Source organism: Pseudorca crassidens, chromosome 6, assembly GCF_039906515.1.
Source record: "Pseudorca crassidens isolate mPseCra1 chromosome 6, mPseCra1.hap1, whole genome shotgun sequence".
Classification (NCBI taxonomy): Eukaryota; Metazoa; Chordata; class Mammalia; order Artiodactyla; family Delphinidae; genus Pseudorca; species Pseudorca crassidens.
The window spans coordinates 115,202,570-115,230,187 of NC_090301.1; the positions used below are offsets into that span (position 1 = coordinate 115,202,570).

The 27,618-nt window shown below is 35.3% G+C and overlaps 1 protein-coding gene across 4 annotated transcripts in view; it reads left to right on the top strand.

Annotated features, from left to right (window-relative positions):
- The window catches only part of DPP10 (dipeptidyl peptidase like 10), a 1,288,081-nt gene that overhangs the window by 770,868 nt on the left and 489,595 nt on the right, over positions 1-27,618 (top strand). The window lies entirely within an intron of this gene.

Genomic DNA, 27,618 nt, shown 5'->3' on the forward strand with positions numbered 1-27,618 from the left:
GGTCGTTTCTGTGATAGGATTGAGCTAGTCCCCAGATCAACTCATATGCCTGTTGTTAAAGGCTATAAATTTATAACTTCAGTTCCTGCCCCAGTTTTGTTATTTACAAGCCCCTTAAACATGCTGAATTTATTTCCTCATGTACAACATTTGATTAACAAAAGCTCTCTTTCACAGAGTCATTCAGTCAACTAATTATGGTGGCTAATTATACAAATTGCAGTATCAGGTGTTCCAGTATGGTACTTTGTGACATATACCATCTTGGTAAAAACGTTGGCTTTGAAATGTATAGATTCCCAAAAATATAGTTTGTAGTTGTTATTTCACATATGAAGAGATTGAGAAAGAAATTAAGGGAGTCAGGAGAGAGGAAACCGAAGAGGAGACTTTAAAAAAAAAAAAAGAAAGAAAAAATTTCTCTTATAAGAGGTGGCTTATCCATCATTCTCTCAGGAACTGTCTCTTAACAGCGTCATTTGCACATCTGCAGTACAGTGTAATTGAGCAATGTGATGGCTGTGAGTTGCTGCCGATTGCCAAGAATCTTTGTTAAAGGAAGATGAGCTTATGTTCAGCATAGTGTTTCACTTAAACGTAGGAATTTTGACATAATTCTTAAAAAAATGAATGACATGGCTTCACTGCTTCTATTGATGAGTATCAGCCAGATGGAAGAAATTAGTATCATAGAATACCTATGTGTTTCTCTTGAACTTTCTTCCATCTGGTTCTAGTATCCTTGTCCCAGTGATTCAGTTTCTCAGGTTTTCTTGTTAACTCTCTGAGGCCATAGTGATACCTTGGTGTCTTTGAGAGTTTGGTATAACAAAGATCTTGGTCACTTAGTAAATTAAACCACCTCTACCCAACCCTTACCAAGTTGCCCCAGTAATAAAAACACAGGATAGTTGCATTCATTTTGTCATGCACTTATTCATTTATTAAAAGAAGGGTTTAAGCAAGATACACCTTGGTTTGAGTTATGGCTCTCACGGAACTAGTTTTGTGAAGCTGGCTAATAATTTCACCTTGTCTTCACTCATCTGTATTATGGACGCAACTCATAGTGCCAACTTTACAGTGTTGTTACCGACCCGGGTTCTTGGCCTCCTTAGTCAATAGAAATTGATAAGAGGCCAGACAAGAAATTCAGGCAAGGCTTTATTGGGGCCCCTGCTGTATCAGGGGGGAGCGAGAACAAACAACAGGTTTCCTTGCTCGCTCCCTGAGGGGGGGCGAGCTGGATCCTTATGTGGGGTGAGGGTAGGGGTGTGTCCAGGGGTCAGGCTGGAGTGGGGGCCTTAGGTGGTTTGCCTACCCCTTTGGTGGTGTTGTGTGCAGGAGGCATGCACAGTACCCTCCTTTTGCTCCTGGCTCTTCAGAAGTGACAGTTGGGATTTTTTTGGTATTTTTGTATCTTGTTGTCCATAATTTGCCCCAACTGGGAATGCACGCAGTTATTTTTAGTCCTTTATAGTTTCTTTGTATTTTGTTGCTCAGGAAGACGTCTGTCCAGGTGCAAGCGCTGCAGCAAAGTGTCCCAGGTCCCAGCCTGTCTCAGTGTTACTGTGAAGGATAAATGAGATAATAAAATTGAGGTGTTTAGTACAGTCTGTAGAACTGCTGCTGGCATTCCTCTTATTATTTTTATTATTAAGTACTTATTGACCACCAGACACAATGCCAAACACTGTTGCATGAGGGAGATTTCTAAGAAAAAGTATAAAGTCTTTCAGGAATATAGATCTTCTGTGATTTCAATTTTAAATTATGGCAGGTGGAAAAATACTAAATATTTAATCTGGCATCAGTCTTTCAGTGGTCTGTTCATTCATTTATTCATACATCAATAGATAATTATGGAGTACAACTTTCTAGGTACTATCATAGTTGGCCTCACTATCTCCTGCTTTATATCTATCACTTCCAATCTCCTTCTTCCCCAGCTACACAAGCACACAACAACCACATATCCCAACCCAAAGAGTTAATTTCATATGAAAGTAATCACACACAAATGGAAGTGCAATTATTATTTAGATTTATAATTTAGTGCTTGTTTTACATACCACATGTTCATATGTCTTTAGATTTGACTGTTATTTTTGGCAGGGATGTTATGAAATGAAAAATAAAAGTCAGTATGCTGGAGTGGAAAAAGTATTGTTACAGAAAACAAACAACTTGTGTTCTACACTCTCTGTTTGTAAACTCAGCGTCACCAGGGGTTGGAAGATGATATAAATTGATGAAGTGGACATAGGTAATGATGCTGGTTTAGGAATTCGCTTGAGTTATGAACGAGCAAATACCAGCGTGGTGGGGCCTCCATGGTGGGCTCAAACCAAACAGCAGAGTAAAATATAAGCTCAGAAGACTTACAGTTTGTGGCCTGAGTCCTAAGCCTAGAAGTACTCTTAGAAGTTATCTAGTCTTGCCTCCCTCGTTAGACAGGAAAAAAAAAAAAATAGAACTGAGTTTGTTTAACCTCTGGTTCTGAGGGCTAGAATGTGCATCGAGACCATTAGTGTGGCCTTTTGATTTAGCACATGTGTGCCTGTCTGTGGTCAGACTCTGGTGCTCTGATTACACGGAGCCTTCCTCTTCTTACCCTCAGCAGTGCTAGAATAGACCCGCAAGGGAAAACCTCCAGCTGAGGGAATAACATGCAACAACCCCCTCTAATCTTTCCTTTGTTCACAAGTATGTCTCCAAGGCCCAGCTTTCTAGGTAAAGCCAGTCAGACGGATGGAAACTTTCAACCAGGAAGGGGAATCCATGACAGGAAGGGAAACTTCTGATTCTGAAATTACTCAGCAAGATACTTGACCTTTTAGGATAAAGAGCTGACTCTAGAACAATCCTTCCAGTAAGTGTTGGGGTCAGAAATTCAACACCTTTATAGCTACAGTAAGTCCCCTACATACGGACCTTCAAGTTGCAAACTTTCAAAGATTCGAATATGCATGCATTCACATGTCTAATCACGTAAGTTAGTTCACGTGTCCGGCGTACATTGCCATGTGCAGCTTGCCCTCTGTCTCCTGCTGCTGATGACCCTTCAGCTCTACCATCTCCCACCTCCTCTCCCTCCTCCTGTCAGTAACTCTTCTTGCCTGTTCACGCAATGCCAGCCCTGACAGCTGTTGTACTGTACTACTGTACTTTTCAAGGTACTGTACTGTAAGATTAAAAATGTTTTCTTTATTTTTTGTGTTTGTTTTTTATGTATTATTAGTGTGAAAAGTATTATAAACCTATTACATTATAGTACTACATAGCCGATTTGTTTAGTTGGGTACCTGGGCTAACTTTGTTGGACTTACGAACAAATTGGACTTATGAATGCGCTCTTGGGACGAAACTCGTTTGTATGTAGGGGATTTACAGTATACGACCTCGGATAAATCACTTACCTCCTTTGACCCCAAGTGTTTTGTTGAAGAAAAGGGCATCTTTGGTTTGCCAGAAACTGAAGTGATTTCTTGAAGTTCATTACAGCTCTGATATCTGTGACCTAATAAAACAACAACAGCAATAATGGTGGCTTGCTTAGTAACAAATATAGCAACAGACTAAATCTGGTGAGCTCTCTCACTAAGCCCCTTCTACCTTGAAAATATATTTAATTTTTTGGAGGAGGGTGGGTGACGGAGAAAGCATACAAGGAGTTATCTAGTCTAAGAAATGATTTAGGAACTGTTTTGCTCAAAATAGCATCACATTTTGCAGGTAAGTGCTAAGGAATGTAAGCCTATAACCAGAGAAACACATGTTCATTGTAATTTTGGTTTGATTGCAAATTTTATTACAGAAGTAATTTGACACAGGTGTCTTAATTTCCAAGGTTGTCAGCAACTTCCGTGCCTTGTGAAAAGAAGTCCTAATTATTATTGAAGAGTAGGTTAACAATTCAAGTATTTCTTTAATAAGTAACTATTTCTGAAAGAAAATTTTCTTTTCAGATAAAAGGACACTTATTCGGATGTATTGATCCAGCCCACATATTTGTTGTTGTTGTTATTTGTATTTAAGTCATTTAAAGAAAAAAGTGTATCCACATTTATTTTCAGAACAGGTAACAATAAGATCAATAATTATACTCTACAGGGCTTCCCTGGTGGCGCAGTGGTTGAGAGTACGCCTGCCTATGCAGGGGACACGGGTTCGTGCCCCGGTCCAGGAATATCCCACATGCCACGGAGCGGCTGGGCCTGTGAGCCATGGCCACTGAGCCTGCGCATCCGGAGCCTGTGCTCCGCAACAGGAGAGGCCATAACAGTGAGAGGCCCGAGTACTGCAAAAAAAAAAATTATACTCTACAAATATATGGGTGTACATTCATGCTTAAAGCTCTGGAAACCAGTTTTAGGTAGCTATGCATTTACTCCGCAGTCTCATATTTATATTTAATATGCAGAATGACAGTGAACATGGTTAGGAAACATTTCACACAGAATACAGTTACCCATTTTGACTTGTTTGGAAAATAGAGAAGCATATTTTATGAGTTAGAATGTATTTGGTAGAGGATATTCATCAAGCTCTTAAGTTTGATTGCCATGTTGAAATAACCACCTATGGACTGCGTATATTCCACCAGTACTTCAGCAGCACTGGCCTGTTGCCCTTTGATTAACGTCTGTAATCAGTCAGTGTCAAAACAAAGTCTTCAGGTTAATTTACTCTCATGGTTGACTAAAGACAACATTGTAAGGCACTGAAATTGTGTCTTCATCGTTAGCTCTAGCTCTTGCTTTTAGGCAATTTTTTATTCCTTTAGTGCCTTCTGTAGGTGAGCATTTGGGTTGATCGTCACAGTTTTATCAGAGTATAAAAGAAGTCAAGCACTCAGGTATAAGATACCAGAACTCTGCTTGATCTCAGTTAAACAATAATTTAATAAGGATTGTCCACTTCCACTATATAAATGTCTGTATTTTCCCTTAGAGATGTATCTCTAATAGTAAGACGTTTACAGTAGATTCAGATTCCATTTTGGAAAATAATTTACAGAGGTTGAGATTGCCACTGTGATGCTGATGATTAGTTAAATCTTTAATGTCAGATGAGGATTTGATCCATGAAGTTAGGCTCACGTAGTTCATTTGAGCCATAGAGAGAACCTGAGAAATTTGTGCAATCCTATCCTGAAAAATAAACAAAACAAAAACTGAAAGTTAACATTTAAGGATGTGTGCCTTTCTTTGAAGAAATACCAATTTACAGATATTTTCCAAAGGGAGTGAACAATCATCTTATTTATTCTCATAACACATAAATTTAAAGAAAGTAGAGTAGTTTTCTAGATAATACGTCTAAGGCCAGCAGAATTGGGATGACTTTAGGTACCTAGTTTGTGGACAGTGTACAGCAGATAGAGTGATTAAATTTACAGCAGATAGAGTGATTAAATTGACCTTTGTATCAGTCTGACTTGAATTCATCACTTTGCCTTGATATGTCCCTGCAAATATGACTTTGAGGCAAAGAATTCTCTCTTAACTATTGTCTTAGACACCAGATTTATTATTTATTTAACATCTTTATTGGAGTATAATTGCTTTACAATGTTGTGTTAGTTTCTGCTGTATAACAAAGTGAATCAGCTATAGGCATACGTATATCATCCCCATATCCCCTCCCTCTTGTGTCTCCCTCCCAGCCTCCTTATCCCACCCCTCTAGGTGGTAGCAAAACACCAAGCTGATCTCCCTGTGCTATGCAGCTGCTTCCCACTAGCTATCTAGTTTACATTTGGTAGTGTATATATGTCAGTGTTACTCTCTCACTTCGTCCCAGCTTACCTTTCCCCCTCTCCGTGTCCTCAAGTCCATTCTCAACGTCTGTGTCTTTATTCCTGTCCTGCCCCTAGGTTCATCAGAATCATTTTTAAAAAAATTTTTTTAGATTCCATATATATGTGTTAGCATACAGTATTTGTTTTTCTCTTTCAGACTTACTTCACTCTGTATGACAGACTCTAGGTCCACCCACTTTAAGATAAATAACTCAATTTCATTTCTTTTTATGGCTGAGTAATATTCCACTGTATACATATGCCACATCTTCTTTATCCATCCATCTCTCGATGGATACTTAGGTTGCTTCCATGTCCTGGCTGTTGTAAATAGAGCTGCAATGAACAGTGTGGTACATGAGTCTTGTTGAATTATGGTTTTCTCAGGGTGTATGCCCAGTAGTGGGATTGCTGGGTCGTATGGTAGTTCTATTTGTAGTTTTTTAAGGAACCTCCATACTGTTCTCCATAGTGGCTGTATCAATTTACATTCCCACCAACAGTGCAAGAGGGTTCCCTTTTCTCCACACCCTCCCCAGGATTTATTGTTTGTAGATTTTTTGATGATGGCCATTCTGACCGGTGTGAGGTGATAACTCATTGTAGTTTAGGTTTGCATTTCTCTAACGATTAGTGATGTTGAGCATCCTTTCATGTGTTTGTTGGCAATCTGTATATCTTCTTTGGAGAAATGTCCATTTAGGTCTTCTGCCCATTTGTGGATTGGGTTGTTTGTTTTTTTTGATATTGAGCTGCTTGTGTTGCTTGTATATTTTGGAGATTAATCCTTTATCGGTTGTTTTGTTTGCAAATAGTTTCTCCCATTCTGAGGGTTGTCTTTTCGTCTTCTGTATGGTTTCCTTTGCTGTGCAAAAGCTTTTAAGTTTCATTAGGTCCCATTTGTTTATTTTTGTTTTTATTTTCATTTCTCTAGGAGGTGGGTCCAAAAGGATCTTGCTGTGATTTATGTCATAGAGGGTTCTGCCTATGTTTTCCTCTAAGAGTTTTATAGTGTTTGGCCTTACATTTAGGTCTTTAATCCATTTTGAGTTTTTTTTGTGTATGGTGTTAGGAAGTGTTCTAATTACATTCTTTTTTTTTTTTCTAATTTCATTCATTTACATGTAGCTGTCCAGTTTTCCCAGCACCACTTATTGAAGAGGCTGTCTTTCCTCCATTGTATACTCTTGCCTCCTTTATCAAAGATAAGGTGACCATATGTGCATGGGTTTATATCTGGGCTTTCTATCCTGCTCCCTTGATCTGTTTTTTGCCAGTACCATACTGTCTTGTTTACTGTAGCTTTTTAGTATAGTCTGAAGTCCAGGAGCCTGATTGAGAAACAGCTCCGTTTCTCTTTCTCAAGATTGCTTTGGCTATTTGGGGTCTTTTCTGTTTCCATATAAATTGTGAACTTTTTTGTTCTAGTTCTGTGAAAAATGCCAGTGGTAGTTTGATAGGGATTGCATTGAATCTGTAGATTGCTTTGGGTAGTAGAGTCATTTTCACAATGTTGATTCTTCCAATCCAAGAACATGGTATATCTCTCCATCTGTTTGTATCATCTTTAATTTCTTTCATCAGTGTCTTATAGTTTTCTGCATATAGGTCTTTTGTCTCCTTAGGTAGGTTTATTCCTAGGTATTTAATTCTTTTTGTTGCAGTGGTAAATGGGAGTGTTTCCTTAATTTCTCTTTCAGATTTTTCATCATTAGTGTATAGGAATGCCAGAGATTTCTGTGCATTAATTTTGCATCCTGCTACTCTACCAAATTCATTGATTAGTTCTAGTAGTTTTCTGGTAGCATCTTTAGGATTTTCTATGTATAGTATCATGTCATTTGCAAACAGTGACAGCTTTACTTCTTCTTTTCCAATTTGGATTCCTTTTATTTCTTTTTCTTCTCTGATTGCTGTGGTTCCAAAACTATGTTGAATAATAGCAGTGAGAGTGGGCAACCTTGTCTTGTTCCTGATCTTAGAGGAAATGGTTTCACTTTTTCACCATTGAGAGTGATGTTGGCTGTGAGTTTGTCATGTATGGCCTTTATTATGTTGAGGTAAGTTCCCTCTATGCCTACTTTCTGGGGAGTTTTTATTATAAATGGATGTTGAATTTTGTTGAAAGCTTTCTCTGCATCTATTGAGATTATCATATGGTTTTTATACTTCAGTTTGTTAATATGGTGTATCACATTGATTGATTTGCATATATTGAAGAATCCTTGCATTCCTGGGATAAACCCCATTTGAACATGGTATATGATCCTTTTAATGTGCTGTTGGATTCTGTTTGCTAGTATTTTGTTGAGGATTTTTGCATCTGTGTTCATCAGAGATATTAGCCTGTATTTTCTTTTTCTGTGACATCTTTGTCTGGTTTTGGTATCAGGGTGATGGTGGCCTCGTAGAATGAGTTTGGGAGTGTTCCTTCCTCTGCTGTATTTTGGAAGTGTTTGAGAAGGACAGGTGTTACCTCTTCTCTAAATGTTTGATAGAATTCTTCTGTGAAGCCATCTGGTCCTGGGCTGTTGTTTGTTGTAAGATTTTAAATCACACTTTCAGTTTCAATGCTTGTGATTCGTTTGTTTATATTTTCTATTTCTTCCTGGTTCATTCATTGAAGGTTGTGCTTTTCTAAGAATTTGTCCATTTCTTCCAAGTTGTCCATTTTGTTGGCATATAGTTGCCTGCAGTAATCTCTATGATCCTTTTTTTTCTGCAGTGTCAGTTGTTACATCTCCTTTTTCAGTTCTAATTCTATAGATTTGAGTCTTCTCCCTTTTTTTCTTGATGAGTCTGGCTAATGTTTTATCAATTTTGTTTGTCTTCTCAAAGAATCAGCTTTTAATTTTATTGATCCTTGCTATCATTTCGTTCATTTCTTTTTCATTTATTTCTGATCTGATCTCTATGTTTTCTTTCCTTCTGCGAACTTTGGGAATTTTTTTGTTCTTCTTTCTCTAATTGCTTTAGGTGTTAACGTTGAGTTGTTTAGTTGAGATTTTTCTTGTTTCTTGATGTAGGATTGTATTGCTATAAACTTCCCTCTTAGAACTGCTTTTGGTGCATACCATAGGTTTGTTTCTAGGTATTTTTTGGTTTCCTCTTTGATTTCTTCAGTGATCTCTTGGTTATTTAGTAGTGTATTTTTTAGCCTCCATGTGTTTGTAATTATAAATTTTTTTTTCCTGTAATTGATATCTAGTCTCATAGCATTGTGGTTGGAAAAGACACTTGATATGATTTCAGTTTTGTTAAATTAACCAAGTCTTGATTTGTGACCAAAATATGGTCTATCCTGGGGAATGTTCTTTGAGCTCTTGAGAAGAAAGTGTATTCTGTAGTTTTTGGATGGAGTGTCCTATAAATATCAATTAAGTCCATCTTGTTTATTGTGTCACTTAAAGCTTCTGTTTGCTTATTTATTTTCATTTTGGATGATGTGTCCATTGGTGAAAGTGGGGTGTTAAAGTCCCCTACTGTGATTGTATTACTGTCGATTTCCCATTTTATGGCTGTTAGCATTTGCCTTATGTATTGAGGTACTCCTATGTTGGGTGCATAAATATTTACAATTGTTATATCTTCTTCTTGGATTGATCCCTTAATCATTATGTAGTGTCCTTCTTTGTCTCTTGTAATAGTCTTTATTTTAAAGTCTATTTTGTCTGATATGAGAATTGCTACTCCAGCTTTCTTTTGATTTCCATTTGCATGGAATATCTTTTTTCATCCTGTCAATTTCAGTCTGCATGTGTCCCTAGATCTGAAATGGGTCTCTTATATACAGCATATATATAGGTCCTGTTTTTGTGTTCATTGAGCCAGTCTGTGTCTTTTGGTTGGAGCATTTAATCCATTTACATTTAAGATAATTATCAATATGTATCAATATGTATGTTCCTATTACCATTTCCTTAATTGTTTTGGCATTTTTTTGTTTGTCTTTTCTTTCTCTTGTGTTTCCTGCCTATAGAAGTTCCTTTAGCATTTGTTGTAATGCTGGTTTTGTGGTGCTGAATTCTCTTAACTTTTGCTTATCTCTGAAGGTTTTAATTTCTCCATCAAATCTGAATGAGAATCTTGCTGGGTAGAGTAATCTTGGTTGTAGGTTTTTCCCTTTCATCACTTTAAATATGTCCTGTCACTCCCTTCTGGCTTGCAGAGTTTCTGCTGAAAAATGAGCTGTTAACCTTGTGGGGATTCCCTTGTATGTTATTTGTTGCTTTTCCCTTGCTGCTTTTAATATTTTTTATTTGTATGTAAATTTTGATAGTTTGATTAATATGTGGTTCGGCATGTTTCTCTTTGGGTTTTTCTTGTATTAAACTCTCTGGGCTTTCTGGACTTGATTGACTATTTCCTTTCCCATGTTAGGGAAGTTTTCGACTATAATCTCTCCAAATATTTTTTTGGACCCTTTCTTTTTCTCTTCCTCTTCTGGGACCCCTATAATTCAAATGTTGGTGCATTTAATGTTGTCCCAGAGGTCTCTGAGACTGTCCTCAATTCTTTTCATTCTTTTTTCTTTATTCTGCACCCTGGCAGTTATTTCTACCATTTTATCTTCCAGGTCACTTATCCGTTCTTCTGCCTCTGTTATTCTGCTATTGATTCCTTCTAGAGTATTTTTAATTTCAGTAATTGTGTTGTTCATCACTGTTTGTTTGCTCTTTAGTTCTTCTAGATCCCTGTTAACTGTTTCTTGTATTTATTTTCTCCATTCTGTTTCTGAGATTTTGGATCATCTTTACCATCATTACTCTGAATTCTTTTTCAGGTAGGTTGCCTATTTCTTCTTCATTTATTTGGTCTTGTAGGTTTTTTACCTTGCTGCTTATTCTATAACATATCTTTTGTTGTTTAATTTTTTTTATTTTTGATGGGTGGTGCTTTATTCCTGTCCTACTGGTTGTTTGTCCTGAGACGTCCAGCACTGGAGTTTGCAGGCAGTTGGATAGAGCTGGGTCTTGGTGCTGAGATGAGGACCTCCAGGAGAGCTCACTGAGATTAATCTTCCCTGGTGTCTGAGGTTCTCTGTAATTCCACCAGTTTGGACTCAGAGCTCCCATCACAGGAGCTTGGGCCCGACGTCTGGCCTGGGAACCAACATGTCGTGAGCTTCATGGTACGGTTAAAAAAAAAAAAAAAAGAAAGAAAACAAAAAAGGAGCAGTATAATATCAAAGAATAAAAACCAAAATGAAATTAGAAAGATAAAAAATATATTAGAAAAAATAAAACTATAATTGAAACAACTGGTCACTGGGGGTACCTGCCATCCCCTTAGGTGTCCGTTGTCCCCCACCGTTGCCTGGTACGTGCCCTAGTTTTGAGAAGATGCAAATTCCGCGTCCTCCTAATATGCCATCTTGACTCACCCCCCACATTTTTTAAAGGAATGTTCTGACCCTTTGAAATGAGGCTTTAAAAATATTAATCTGTCCCTATTTATAAAAAAGATAATTTTCTAGAAAACAGTTGATAAAATTAAGTGCTTTATTGGACAGGTGACAGCTGATTTTTTATTGTTATGCAAAAACTCAAAATGAATTTATTCTGGTTACTATTATATTCTGAGAAAATAATAGCTCCTGGTTATAGTTAGTTAAAATGTCGTGTTATATTATGTTGCAAGCAATGTCTTGGCAGCTCTAATTTAAAACGTGTCATTTAAGTATCTGACCTGTGTTTTAAAATGTCAAAGCAGCGATTAAAATATCCCATTATGCTTTTATGAGGGAGAAATAATGTTTTACATATTTTGAAATTTGCATTACTCACTTATAGACATCAACATCCACCAAGATGCAAATTGTATATTTTATTTTGTTGAATTAAAAAGAGATATATGTTGTATTGATAGGCATAAGCTAAATTGTCTCTGATTGTTTTTCCAAGAACAGCACAGATGAACACATTTTAATATGGTATTACCCAGGCATAATCAGGCTGCCAAAGAGAAAACAATGACAGATTCTAACAGTTTCCCCCCAGATAAAATGGACTGTGGTTGCTTTTCTAATAGATTTATCTCTTATGTTAAATGAAAAATAATTTTCTCTGTCACTAATAAAGTCAGAGTAGTTATATTTTTTGTCTCTGCTTTATAGTTGCATTTCTATTTTTAAGTCAGATTTGATTTCCTTATTTATTTTCATCTTTTTGTATTGTCCAATCAGATAAATAAGGGATTTAGTTTACCTTATAATGTGTTCATTTTTATAAGAGTCAGAAGAGAATCTGTTTTAATAAGTAACATTTATTTATTATCTGCTTGTTACATTCCAGGTATTACACTGAGTGCTTTAAATGTACTACTTTATTTACCATCGCACCACTAACATGAAATAGATACTATTAATTTATTCATATTCTACATTATTTGGCTGAGTGTTACAAGTTACAGTAAATTGCCTGTCACACAGTCAGAATATGGGGAAGCTGGGTCCCTATCCCAGGCCATTTTGGCTCTAGCACCCGTCTTAACCTTTGAAATAAATGTTAAGTTAAGCTCTATACTGTACCTATGCAAAGTATGGGCAAGAAACATTTGAGAAAAAAAATGAGCAAAATGAACTGTGCTTTTATTCTGAGCCTTGATTTTTTTTTTTAAATGAGTGAGTTAATTCTGTATATTTCCAAAAGGGAATGCAAAGCAAAGAAGGAATTAAGCTGGGGTGGCCAATGGGTAGTTAGAGAAGAAGTGACAGAAGTAGGTGACTGGAAAAAGTATACATGTCAATTCTTTCAGCTATCATATTGTTTTCTAAAACTTCAAACACTCATGATAAAATGTAAGTGAACCTGTTCTTTTGTAAACCACAGTGTATCAAAACTATTTACATGTCACTGTACAATTTTAAATATGTTGTCATATTTTTTATTTGCCTTCTTTTAAATGAAATACTTGCTTTAGGAATATGATAGCCTGGGGAAAATTGGGGGATCAAAATAGCCTGGTCTTTGAGAAGGAAAGTTTCCTTAAGCGAGGGTGTTGTATCCAATTGCCCCTCCTCCTGGAAAAAAAAATTAGCATACATTAGCCCCCTGTGTTTGTGATAGGGGATATTTTAATATGCAAATCTGTGCATAATGATTTGACTTTTGCATGGGGTGTAGAACACCTCTGATCCTATGCTCACAGCCTACCCTGTTTTTTTCTGGAGAAACACCAGCAATTATGCAATATGAGGGAAAAAAGGCCAATAAACTTACTTTTTTATATGGGTTATACCATATGGGTAATGCCATGTACCATAAAATTTTCCACTTTGAAGTGAACAGTTCAATGGCATTTAGTATGTTCACAATGTGTGTAACCACCAACTCTATATAGTTCCAAAACATGTTATCACTACAAAAGGAAACCCTGTGCCCATTTAGAAGTTACTCCCCATTTTCCACTTGCCCCAGCTCCTGGCAGCCAGCAGTCTAGCTCTGTCTCTACCAGTTTACCTATTCTGAATATTTCATACAAATGGGATCAAACAATATGTGACCTTTTTAGTTTGACTTCTTTCACTTAACATAATGTTTTAGAAGTTCATCCACGTTTTCACATATCAGCATTTCATTCCCTTTTATGGCTGAATAGTAGTCCATTGTATGTATGTATCACAATTTATTTATCCATTCATTGATTCATCCATCCATCCATCCATCCAATCACTGATGGAAATTTGGAATGTTTTCACCTTTGGGCTATTGGGAATAGAGCTGCTATGTACATGTGTACATGCATTGTTTTTTTTTGAGTTCTTGTTTTCAATTTTTTGATGAGTATGTCCAGGAATAGAATTATGGGGCTATGTGCTAATTCATGTTTAACTTTTTGAGAAACTACCAGACTATTTTCCACAGCAACTACACCATCTTACATTTCCAACAGCAATATATACATTTTCGAGTTTCTCCACACCCTCATCAACACTTGTTATTTTACATTTATTTTATGATTGTCATCCAAGAGGTTTGAAGTGACATCTCATTTGGTTTTAATACGCATTTCCCGAATGATGAGTGTTGTTGAGCATCTTCTCATATGCTTATTGGCTGTTTGTGTATCTTCGTTTAAGAATGGTCTATTCAAGTTTTTTGCACATGTTTTAATTGGGTTGTTTGATTTATTGTTGTTGAGTTGTAGTTCTGTATTCTGGATATTAATCTCTTGCTAGATATATGATTTGCAAATATTTTCTTCTATTCTGTAGGTTGTCTTCACTTTTTTGACACTTAATTTTTATGAAGTCCAGCTTATCTTTTTTGGTATTGTATCTAAGAATCCATTGCTAAATCCAGAGGCATGAAGATTTACCTGTATGTTTTTTAAAGAGGTTTATGGTTTTAGCTCATAGCATTAGGGCAGTGAATGATTTTGAGTTAATTTTTGTGTACGGTGTAAGGTGGGGAGTCCAACTTCATTTTTTGCATACATTTCACCTAGAAACATTTGTTGAAGAGACTGTTCTTTACCCATTGAAAGTTTTTTTTTTCTCTCGTTGATTATCATTTATCATAGATAATATTGGCTTATTTGAGGACTTGCAATTGTAATCCACAGTCTGTGTCTAACCTTATGCCAGTATCACGCCACTGTTTTGATTACTGTAGCTTTGTAGTAAATTTTGAAATTAGAAAATGTGAGTGCTCCAACTTTGTTTTCTTTTTTAGTTTTTAATTTTTTCCTATTCAGGGCCTTTTACAATTCCATATAAATTTGAGGATTGTCTTTTCCATTTCTGCAAAAAATAAAAAGGTAGTTGGGATTTTGATATTGATTGTATTGAATCTGTGGATCACTTTGGGTAATATTGCCATCTTAGAAATATTCTTTCAATCATTAAACACTAGTTGTCTTTCCATTTATTTATATCTTTAATTTCTTTCAGCAATGTTTTATAGTTTTAAATGTAAATTCTTTACCTCCTTGGTTAAATTTATTCCTAAGTATTTCATTCTTTTGAATGTGATTGTAGCTAGAATTAATTCCTTAATATCTTTTTTTGATTGCTTATTGCTGGCATATAGAAATACAACTAATTTTTGAGTGTTAATAAACACTTAAAACCCTTTATTCTAAATTTACTTATTAGCTGTAGAAGATTGTTGTAGATTCTTTGGGTTTTCTACATATAGAAGACAATGGCATGTGTAAATAGAGATAGTTTTACATCTTCATTTCCAAGTTGGCTGTCTTTTATTTATTTTTCTTCCCTGGCTAGAATTCTGGTTAGAATTTCTAGTATAATTTTGTATAGCAATGGTGAAAGTGGACATCATTGTCTTGTTCTTGATCACAGAACATCTTTCAGTCTTTCATCACTGACTACCACCTTAGCTGTGGGTTTTTCATAAAGACCTTATTTCATGTTGAGGAAGTTTCTTTTCATTCCTAGTTTTTAAAATGTTTCTAAAAGAAAGAGTGATGGATTTTGTCAAATGCTTTTTATCATGAATTGAGATGATCATGTGTTTTTCCTCTTCTTATCTATGAATGTAGTGTATTACATTGGTTACCTCTTTTTTTTTTTTTTTTAGTCAGGTTACCCTTAAATTCCTGGAATAATCCTCTTTGTTAATAGTTCATAATCCTCTTGATATGCTGGAGAATTTGGTTGGCCAATTAAAAGAAGTCATTCTGCCATTTGCTACTAGTATTTCATTGAGGGTTTTTGCATATATATTCATAAGGAATCTTAACATTTTTTTCATGTGTTCTCTTTGGATTTGGATCAGAATAGCCTAACCTTATAAAAGGAGTTATTAAGTATTCCTTCCTCTTCTAGCTTTTGGAAGAGTTTGAGAAAAATTGGAGCTAATTCTTCTTTAAATGTTTGGTAGAATTTACAAGTGAAGTCATCTGTTCCTGCATTTTTCATTTTTGGGAGGTTTTTGTTTATGGATTCAATCTTCTTACTAGTAATTGGTCTGTTCAGATTTTTTATTTCTTCTTGAGTCAGTTTGGTAGTTTACATGTTTCTAGAAATGTGTCCATTTTATCTAAGTTATTTAATTTGTTAGCATACAATTGTTCAAAGTATTCTCTCATGATTCTTTTAATTTCTATAAAATTTTAGCAATGCTCCCAGTTTCATAACTGACTTACTATCTGCATCTTCTTTCTTTTTTATCTTAGTCAACTTAAGTAAAATTTGGTCAATTGTTTTGATGTTTTCAAAGAAAAAACTTGATTTTATTGATTCTTTCTACTGGTTTTCTATTCTCTAATTTCATTTATCATCACTCTAATATTTATTACTTTCTTCTACTAGATTTCAGTTAATTTCCTCTTCTTTTTTCTACTTATTTACATGTAAAGTTAGGTTATTGATTTGAGATCTTTCTTTTTTAGTGGAGGTATTTATCTCTTTTAGTAATGCCTTCACTGAATCCTATCAGTTTTGGTATGTTGTATTTTCATTTTCATTTGTCCCAAAGTATTTCCTAATTTCCTTTGTGATTTCTTCTCTGAAATACTGCTTGTTAAAAGTGTCTTGTTTAACATCCTCATACAGGTGAATTTTCCAGTTTTCTTTCTGTTATTGATTTTTACTTTCATTCCATCTCATTCAGAGAGCATATTTTGAATAATTTCAATATTTTTAAATTTATTGAACCTTGTTTGGTGGCCTAACATATGGTCTATCCTGGAGACTGTTCCATGTAGTTGAAAAGAATGTATCCTGCTGTTGTTGGATGTAGTGATATGTGGATAAATAGATAGATATAGAGAGATATTGATATTGATGCATTGATTAGTTGATCAATATTGATATAACGATTTTGGAAAGTCAGTATCCTGTGTGATGTGTAGTCTCTGAAGTCTCTGTTCCTTTAGTTTATGTACAGGTCACATTTTTACAAAGATTTCCTTGAATGTTCGGATTCAAGAGGTGGGGAGGGGCAGGGAGGATAAAAAAAGAAAAAAAAGTAGAATGTTTTTAAAAAGAGGGGACCAAAAAACCATCTCATTCTTTTCAAATTAGTACTGTGCTGGGACACTTATTCAGATCATCTGCAGTTCTGTCTTAGCCTTCACTTCCTGCTTGTACTGAGCCTAAAGTTTAGCCAGAGGTGAAAACTTAGGGTCTTTTCAGATCTTTTTTGAGCATGCATACTGCTCTGGGCATGCATGTGGCTTTCCAAATGTTCCAATATATGTAGGCATTTTGAATGCCTAATTTCCCAAAGAAACTCTTTTCCAGCTTTGCCTCCCAGCTTTGGGTTCCCTATATTATGTCTTAACTCTGTCTTTTTCCCCATGTAGCTGTGGCTCATTCATTTGCTTTATGATGTTTTTGAGGAATACCCATTGCTTTTCTGCCCTGATTGTTCTGGATCAGGTGTAACAAAAATAAGTGCCTTGTGTCAGTTGAGACAGTTTAGAGCAGGCAAACACAACTCTTTGAGAATAAGATCTACTTTGCTCCCTCTAGAACCAGGACCATACTACAAATGCAGGCTGCTGACTCAAAGATTGCCACCAAGACAGTGAGGGGATGGGGGTAATGGCAAATAAAAATTCCACAAGCCTTCCTATTATTTTTAAATTGCCTTTTTCTTGATTCAGTGTTTGCTTGTCTTTTGTAAACATTTGACTGTTTTCCAGAGTTTTGACAGTTTATTCTGACAATTTTTCTTGTGTTTTTTTTTTTTTTTTTTGATGTTACTGTGGGAAAACAGTCTCTTGGAGCAATCTACTCCTTTGTGTTCATTGATATCACTCTAATAACAGACTTTACCGATCCAATTTATATGCAACTGGCTTCTGTGATTTGTGATCAACCTGAGTTGTTATATTTAAAACCATCAAGCCTAGGTTTTATATCTTTACCATTTACACTGTTTCCTCCATTTATTGTATGATGCATAATAGTTTATACTATCAGTACAAACCGAGTTTTCACTAAATATTGACCAGTGACAAATTTATCTACTTATTCACTCTTGTATTAAAAATTACAGAATGTCAGAGAAATATTTCATGAAGTTCTTGATGATGAACATAACAATAACATAATGTAGTATGATCATTAAATCTGATGTTATTACCAAATCGAGAAGAGAGTCCACATCTGTAGAGACCTAGAATAATACTTACTATAACCTTAGCAGTTTGAAATGAAGGTAAAATAAACTTAATAAAATACACAATAAAGTATACACAGGAGAGCTTAGTGTGGGGAACTCTAACAAATCATTGAGGACATAAAAGTGCTTTTGGGCATTTGAATTATACCTAGAAATATTTTCTGGATTAGAAATTAATTTCTCAGGCTTTTTATAAAATATCTGTTAATTCATTTAAAATGGCAAAGTAAAACTATTACATGTAAATATACATAATATATAATGAAAAATAGTTACCTTTTCAAAAATCGGTGAGAAGAATGTCATTATTTTATGTTTTTGCAAATATTTAATGTCTGCTCAATAGAAGACTGCAGGATTCTCATATGTACTCCTGTGTCAATTCTTTTGGAGTCAGTTGCTTTGGTTGAAGCATATGAAGGAATTCTGGCCTCATAAATATATGCAGTTAGAAATGGAGGGAGTTTTTTAATAGCTTTTTCACATAATTGTAGAGGCTCTTCCTTGATACTTCTTGAGAACTTGATAAATGGTAGATCCTCAATGGTTAGCTGCATTGTGAAACCTGAAACCATATCCGTAAAATATCAGTACTCTGCTTTTAAAATCTATTGGTCCATCTAGCACTTTAAAAGGATCTTTTACCTATGCACGATTCTGTAACATTATGCATTGGTCATTTGGAAAATATTAGTTCAGTGAGTTATACAGATCTTCCAAATGTTGGTAGAGTTTATTACACAATATTAAGAAAAAACAGCTAATATCACTGATGGTATAACTAGAAAAATCTCACTAGAAGAGTATTGGGAAGTAGTCAAATTCAAGATAGAGAACACAAGTTTTGAAAACTTCAATTTTTTTTTTGAAAGCTTGAATTTTATAGTTTGTAACAAACAATTGTGTTTTTAAATTTTTTTATGTATTATTTTTTAACAGTTATGATTTTTAAGTGAGAGGCTCATTTTATTTATTTTGAAGAAAACATTTGCCAGATCCTTAAATCTAAATAATCATAGTTTGTTATTCAGTTTTTCCACTAAAAATGGTGTTCCAGGAAAAAAGCTGTTAGTTCAGTTCATAACTTAAGCAATTGCCCACATGCATTTCTTTGGAAAAAGTACCATGTCAATATGCAGGGGAAGTGCTTTTTGGGCAGCAGAGGGGAGGAGGTATAAGTCCCTTTTCACCACACAAATATTAAAAAGATATCAAGGGTGGAGACTGAATACAATGGACAATTTTTAGAACTGTGTTGAGGAAATTCTTAACTGGAATAGGATTTTTCAAGCATTTTTTGAGCATTTATAAGACTAAAGAACAGAATGACTATCATATAGTTTTATGCCACAGTATTGACTCTCAGTGAGGTGCCTGTAGTTGCATCCACTTTTGGTTTTGCTTCTAGGAGTGGGAATTTCAACCCAGTGTAAAAGGAAGATGTGCCTTAGTATTACTATGAATATAATTTTGACTTTTAGGACTGCTTCCACAGTTGCCCACAGATTATGCTCTGCAGTGCTCTCCTGTAGAGTAGTAGAGATATGGAACAGAAATTTGCTCATGGTAATGTGATTGAATTAAAAAGTATGCCTGAGGGAGGAGCTCAAACTTGTTTATATAAGAGCTCATAGGCCCAAAGTAGAGCTATAACACATTAGGGTATAAAGAAGACATCATTCTAGCGTGTGTGTGTGTGTGTATAAGGTGTGTGTTATGTGTATCAGTCTGTAATTTGCCTTTTCTTCTCACAATGTAAAAGGCCTTTGTGCAAGTACATTTCTCACATTTAGGTTTTCTACTCAAATTCAGGAGATTTAATTTGGAAAAAGTCTCAGAAAGAAGATTGAATGTGATTAGAACTTTGAATAATTGACTAATTTGACTAATTAAACCTATGAGTAAATCCTAAAGCTCTTGATTTACTTATTCAAGAGATGACAAGTTTGAAGTAAAATTTAATAAGTCCTTCAGAACCTGAAAGTACATTCCTTATTTTGATGAGCAGTTAAGAGTCTCTGCTGAAAATAAGGAGAACTCGTACAGAATATAACAGAAATTAGGGCATCTTACAGATGCAAGCTACTTTATGGGCCTTAGTGTGTGTTTGGGGAGGGGTACATCCAATAAAGTTCTATATGAAGAAACCAAACATGTCAACAGCAGAGCTGTTCTGGTTGAAGTGTTTTAACCACATAATTCCCATCTACCCCTCTCCTTTCTCTGTCCTAAGAGAGCTTTAGAGTCTCTAGAACACAGCCAGCCACAGTGTAATTTAGTCCAACCCTTTCTCTTTACAAATGAGGAAACTTACTCCTGAATAGATGGAGAGAACTAGCCAAGGGCCTATGCACTAGTTAAGGGTTTAACTAGGATTAAAATATGAACTCCTAGCTCTGATTACTGTTATTTCAGCATTAGTGCTTGTCCCTGTTTGAGTATAGGCAGTGGGAGTATAAGTTCATAACTGTCTGTGGGGAAACTTTGAGAAGACGAATGGATCGTAGAAGGCAAACTTCTTGTAATCTATTTCAGTATTTTGTATTCAGTGTACATTCCCTAGAAATTCTCCCCATGTATGGTGAAAAAAAAGGACAGAGTTGGGAGAGGGAAGACAATGACAGTTAAATAAATATATAATACCTTATTTGCCAGCCGTCCTCTTCATTCCATTCAGTACAGACCCAGCTGTAATTACAATTTAGTAACTTTCCACATAGCTGAATTTTTAAATGACTTTTTATAATTAAAATGTGGCTTTCTGTATGAACACTACATGCTGGAAATATACTTGAGAAGGAAAGAACATTCATTGGAAGATAATCTGATTTAGGAAGTAAATTTAATTTGAAGGGTATATATAATTTAGACTTTATAAGATACAGGGTTAATCTGAGTCAAAAGTGGTTCTAGGTGATAGAATTGATGAAGATAAGGAATTGACTGGCCTTTTATTCAAGAAACTTAGCTGTTGCCACAACAAGATATTGGAGTAGGAAAAGGCAAAAGAAAGAGATAGAGGAAGGAAACTCCTGGCATACCAAGAGGAACAAAGGTAATTTTCTGGGACTATAAAACAGATGGTACACAGTGCACTAATTCCCTTTGTGCTTTTGCTTGAGTGGATGAATTGGTGTTCAGAATACTAAGTGACAAGCTGCTTCATTGACAAGACTGATTTATAATTTATTTGTGTGATCCATATATTTGACCTTACAAATTCAAAATAGCCAAATACTCTTCTTTCAAAAAGAGACTTCTGAGTGAATTTTACATTTCACTAACTTTTTCTACTAAAACATGCAACTCAATACTGTACTTCTGGTAGGGTACATCCAAGAACATAATGGAAATATTTGGGCTGAAGGGAACTATGAAAGAAACAAAAACTCCAAAGAAAGGGAAAACATTTTGTTTTGTGACTTTGAAATTTTAAAATTCAAATTTGCTTTATATTGAGGTACATTTTAACATTTTAATAATAATAATGACAATGGCTAACATTAAATAAGCTGAGTACTTTGCCTAATGATTTCCATATATTTCTTCATTTATAAATAGAAAAGAAAAGAGATGTAACTTGTACCAGGGCATACCTTATAATTTTCTTCTGTTTCAGTGATATGTATTTTTATTCCTCAATTTTACATTCCAAACTATGTGTAGCTCCTTAACTGGAAATAGTAACCCTTTGTTCATTTTCTAGGTGATAAACCAGGAAACATTAAAAAGAACTTGATATATTATATCTGATCTCAAATGACATAAATTTTGACAATATTCAGTCTGCTGTATTGTATTTCAGCATCCTAGTGAAAGAAAAGAATGGGAAAATGATGGAAAAAAGAAAGGAATTAGTGCTTTAGCTGTTAAGTAGTAAAACAAAACTTTAAAGTCTGACTAGGAAATGTACAATCAGCAAATATTTTGAAAAGATCTGGAATTTGGCTGTGACTGCTATGGTTTGCATTCTATATTTTCATGTATACAGTTATATAAGGCAGGGTGGCGGGGGTGTTACCCTTTCTATGAACTTTGAAAAATCAGTAATGTTTTAAAATGGAAATGCGGGCTTCCCTGGTGGTGCAGTGGTTGAGGGTCCGCCTGCCGATGCAAGGGACATGGGTTCGTGCCCCGGTCCGGGAAGATCCCACATGCCACGAAGCAGCTGGGCCCATGAGCCATGGCCGCTGAGCCTGCGCGTCCGGAGCCTATGCTCCGCAACGGGAGAGGCCACAACAGTGAGAGGCCCGCGTACCGCAAAAAAATAAAAAATAAAAATAAATAAATAAAATGGAAATGCACCAGAAGAGTAACCTGTAGTGACACTAAACATGGGAAATGAGAATAAACTTTAAGAATAGAGATTTAAATGTAGCTCTGGGAAATAAAGGTGGTGGTACATTGGACATCCAGAGAAAAGAGAGAATCAAATGAGCAGAAAGAGAAAATAGCCTTGTTCTTCTTGTGGGAATTCCGAATAACTACCTGATTAGATTTTTCTTTTCATTACTGTTTTAACAAGAAATTATTTCAAATAAGATTTAAATTAAAAGAAATATTTCTGAACCTCTGATGTCAAGAGTAAACCAGATAAAAAGTAACACAGTTTCAGTAAAGAGAAACCAAGTACTGAAAGTCACAGATTAGTTTTCCTTCAGTTCATTACTGAAGAATTTTCTTTTCTCTTCTAAGATTATGTGGCCAACTTATTTCAAAAGGCCATTTAAAAGCAAGATTGGATTTTTGGAAGAAAGCACAGAAATACCAATAGAAGTCTATGATCTTGAATGATAGACTAGAACAGAGAAAAGAACATGGAGAGAATTATTTAATGTCAATTCTATTTCTACACTCCTGTTTGCAAAGTTGAATGTTTTAGCTAAGATTCTATATCTTGTACAATTAAAAAAATAATTACTCTGTTTCCAGTTCTTTAAATACTTGGGATCATTGTTATACTGTGCATCTCATTGGATCCATGTGCTATTATTCATAATTATAACCATAATCATAGGATACTATTTGGTTAACAAATATTTAGCCTTTCAATAGAAACTGTCGACAAGCCTCTTAGATAGCCTCATCCACCAAAGGGCAGACGGCAGAAGCAAGAAGAACTACAGTCCTGCAGCCTGTGGAACAAATACCACATTCACAGAAAGATAGACAAGATGAAAAGGCAGAAGGCTATGTACCTGATGAAGGAACAAGATAAAACCCCAGAAAAACAACTAAATGAAGTGGAGATAGGAAACATTCCAGAAAAAGAATTCAGCATAATGATAGTGAAGAAGATCCAGGACCTCGGAAAAAGAATGGAGGCAAAGATCGAGAAGATGCAAGATATGTTTAACAAAGCCCTAGAAGAATTAAGAAACAAACACCTAGAAGAATTAAAGAACAACCAAATAGAGATGAACAATACAGTAACGGAAATGAAAAATACGCTAGAAGGAATCAATAGCAGAATAACTGAGGCAGAAGAACGGATGAGTGACCTGGAAGACGGGATGGTGGAATTCACTGCCGCAGAATAGAATAAAGAAAAAAGAATGAAAAGAAATGAAGACAGCCTAAGAGACCTCTGGGACAACATTAAATGCACCAACATTCGCATTACAGGGGTCCCAGAAGGAGAAGAGAGAGAGAAAGGACCTCAGAAAATATTTGAAGAGATTATAGTCGAAAACTTCCCTAACATGGGAAAGGAAATAGCCACCCAAGTCCAGGAAGTGCAGAGAGTTCCAGGCAGGATAAACCCAAGGAGAAACACACCGAGACACATAGTAATCAAACTGACAAAAATTAAAGACAAAGAAAAATTATTGAGTTCAACAGAAAAATGACAAGTAATATACAAGGGAACTCCCATGAGTTTAACAGCTGATTTCTCAGCAGAAACTCTACAAGCCAGAAGGGAGTGGCATGATATATTTAAAGTGATGAAAGGGAAGAACCTACAACCAAGATTACTCTACCTGGCAAGGATCTCATTCAGATTCGTCGGAGAAATCAAAAGCTTTACAGACAAGCAAAAGCTAAGAGAATTCAGCACCACCAAACCAGCTCTACAACAAATGCTAAAGGAACTTCTCTAAGTGGGAAACACAAGAGAAGAAAAGGACCTACAAAAACAAACCCATAACAATTAAGAAAATGGTAATAGGAACATACATATCGATAATTACCTTAAACGTGAATGGATTAAATGCTCCCACCAAAAGACACAGGCTTGCTGAATGGATACAAAAACAAGACCCATATATATGCTGTCTACAAGAGATCCACTTCAGACCTAGGGACACATACAGACTGAAAGTGAGGGGATGGAAAAAGATATTCCATGCAAATGAAAATCAAAAGAAAGCTGGAGTAGCAATACTCATATCAGATAAGATAGACTTTAAAATAAGGAATGTTACAAGACACAGGAAGGACACTACATGGTGATCAAGGGATCAATCCAAGAAGAAGATATAACAATTATAAATATATATGCACCCAACGTAGGAGCACCTCAATACATAAGGCAGCTGCTAACAGCTATAAGAGAGGAAATCAACAGTAACGCAATAATAGTGGGGGACTTTAACACCTCACTTACACCAATGGACAGACCATCCCAAGAGAAAATTAATAAGGAAACACAAGCTTTAAATGACACAATAGACCAGATAGATTTAATTGATATTTCTAGGACATTCCATCCAAAAACAGCAGATTACACTTTCTTCTCAAGTGCACACAGAACATTCTCCAGGATAGATCACATCTTGGGTCACAAATCATGCCTCAGTAAATTTAAGAAAATTGAAATCATATCAAGCATCTCTTCTGACCACAACACTATGAGATTAGAAGTCAATTACGGGAAAAAAAAACTTAAAAAACACAAACACATGGAGGCTGAACAACACATTGCTAAATAACCAAGAGATTCCCTGAGGAAATCAAAGAGGAAATCAGAAAGTACCTAGAGACAAATTACAATGAAAACACAATGATCCAAAACCTATGGGATGCAGCAAAAGTATTTCTAAGAGGGAAATTTATAGCAATACAAGTCTACCTCAAGAAATAATGAAAATCTCAAATAAACAATCTAACCTTCCACCTAAAAAACTAGAGAAAGAAGAACAAACAAAACCCAAAGTTAGTAGAAGGAAAGGAATCATAAAGATCAGAGCAGAAATAAATGAAATCGAAACAAAGAAAACAATAGCAAAGATCAATAAAACTAAAAGCTGGTTCTTTGAGAAGGTAAACAAAATTGATAACCCGTTAGCCAGACTCATCAAGAAAAAGAGGGAGAGGACTCAAATCAATAAAATTAGAAATGAAAAAGGAGAAGTTACAACAGACACCACAGAAATACAAAGCATCCTAAGAGACTACTGCAAGCAACTCTATGCCAATAAAATGGACAACCTGGAAGAAATGGACAAATTCTTAGAAAGGTGTAACCTTCCAAGACTGAACCAGGAAGAAATAAAATAAATAAGTAATGAAATTGAAACTGTGATTAAAAATCTTCCCCCACACAAAAGTCCAGGACCAGATGTCTTCACAGGTGAATTCTATCAAACATTTAGAGAAGAGCTAACACCCATCCTTCTCAAACTCTTCCAAAAAATTGTAGTGGAAGGAACACTCCCAAACTCATTCTATGAGGCCATCATCACCCTGATACCAAAACCAGACAAACATACTACAAGAAAAGAAAATTACAGACCAATATCACTGATGAATATAGATGCAAAAATCCTCAATAAAATACTAGCAAACAGAATCCAACAACACATTAAAAGGATCATACACCATGATCAAGTGGGATTTATCCCATGGATGCAAGGATTCTTCAATATATGCAAATGAATCAATGTGATACACCATGTTAACAAATTGAAGAATGAAAACCATGTGATCATCTCAGTAGATACAGAAAAAGCTTTTGACAAAATTCAACACCCATTTATGATAAAAACTCTCCAGAAAGTGGACATAGAGGGAACCTACCTCAACATGATAAAGGCCATATATGACAAACCCACAGCAAACATCATTAAAAAAAAAAAGAAATAGCAACTATCAACATATATTAGGTTTTCAGACTTTCACACATGTATCCACACTTATATATATGTACATATGCACACACATCAAAAGGTATCTCATATTTAGTTACAAAATAACTAGAGATGATGTGTTACCCAGTACCTTACTTGTGAAGGATAAAGTCTATGAGACACAGTCCAGTGTTTGAGACTCAGTGCTTCCACTTCTGGGGGCACATGTTGATCCCTGATCAGGGAGCTAAGATCCCACAGGCCGTGAAGTGCGGCCAAAAAAAAATTAAGTAATATTTTGTTGATACTAGGAATAGGTGTTGATTTCAGAATTTCTTCCTCTGAAGATTTGTAAGAAAGGAGCTTTACATGAGGAATCATCTCTTAAAATTATTTACAATCTAATACCAATTTCCTTCTTAAGCTACCTTCTCAGTGTTCGATGTGAGTGATTGGGATGAAGAAATGGTGCCCAGGATTCTCTGTTTGCTAAGTGTGGCTGTAGAGTCAAAATGGAGAGAAAATTATTAAAATGTATGAAATATAAGATTTCTTCAGATGGTTCTAACATAAATTAAGTTCCTGAGAAATCAGGTTGCAGCTGGGTTATAAATGTTTGCTGATGAGGTGTGATAGGTGATGCTACTAATGTTAATACTAAATAGAGTGCAACAATGAGCAGAGGGTAAATTTGGAGTTTCAGGCTGACATTTTATAGACAATTTCTTGAAGAAAACAAACAAAAAGCTCCACTTTTTCATGAATGCTGTGACACTGCTCTATGTGAGAAAATAGAAAGACTGTGGCAATGGTACCTTCATGAGCAGGTTGGAGCAGAATGGGATGGTAATAAAGTCTGGAGAGGGTACAGGAGGAGTTGAATTTCAATTAGGAGGATTATTGTGGCTAAAAGGAAATAAGAATATTCTTAAAATATCATTTATAAAATTGTACATTTAAAAAAAAACTAATTAACACAATATTATAGAGAACGAGAAAAGAAAACTTATTTTGAGAGACAGTAGAGCTTAATAGGTCAGAGAGATGTAGGTTCCAATTTCAGTCCTGCCTCTTACTAACCATGTGAACTTTGTCAAAATCTTTAGGTTTGCTGAGCCTAAGTTTCCCCTCCAAATGGATATCCCAATAGGGCTTGGGGAGGGGCATTTGGAAAAGGGATGATTGATTACAAAGGATGAACACCCCAAAAGACTATGATGAGATGTGGAGATAAAAGGAGCTAGGGGATAATAAAACCAGCCCCCAAGGCTATTAAAACAGAAGCTTAATTATTCATCATATGTAGAGGAAGAAGTCTCTTTTCTAGGACTGAAAAATTCAAGAGACCTCAGGGGTAGTGCCTGGCAGCTAAGAAAAATTTAAAGAAATGGACAAAGAAATAAGGAAAAAAAAACAACCAGAAAAAGGAATGAAGTAATGAAGTATATACAGTTCATTCAGTAATGAATGAAGACAAATAATTTAAACCTTAAGTTTTATCTGATTATTGTTTAAATTTAAAATTTAATCACAATAGTTTGAATTACTTTGATGAGTTGATTTTATAATAAACTCTAAGGGCAATTGGAGTTAAAAAATCCTGACTATTAAAATTATTGAATTATTTCAGATTATAGAAAATAAATGGAGT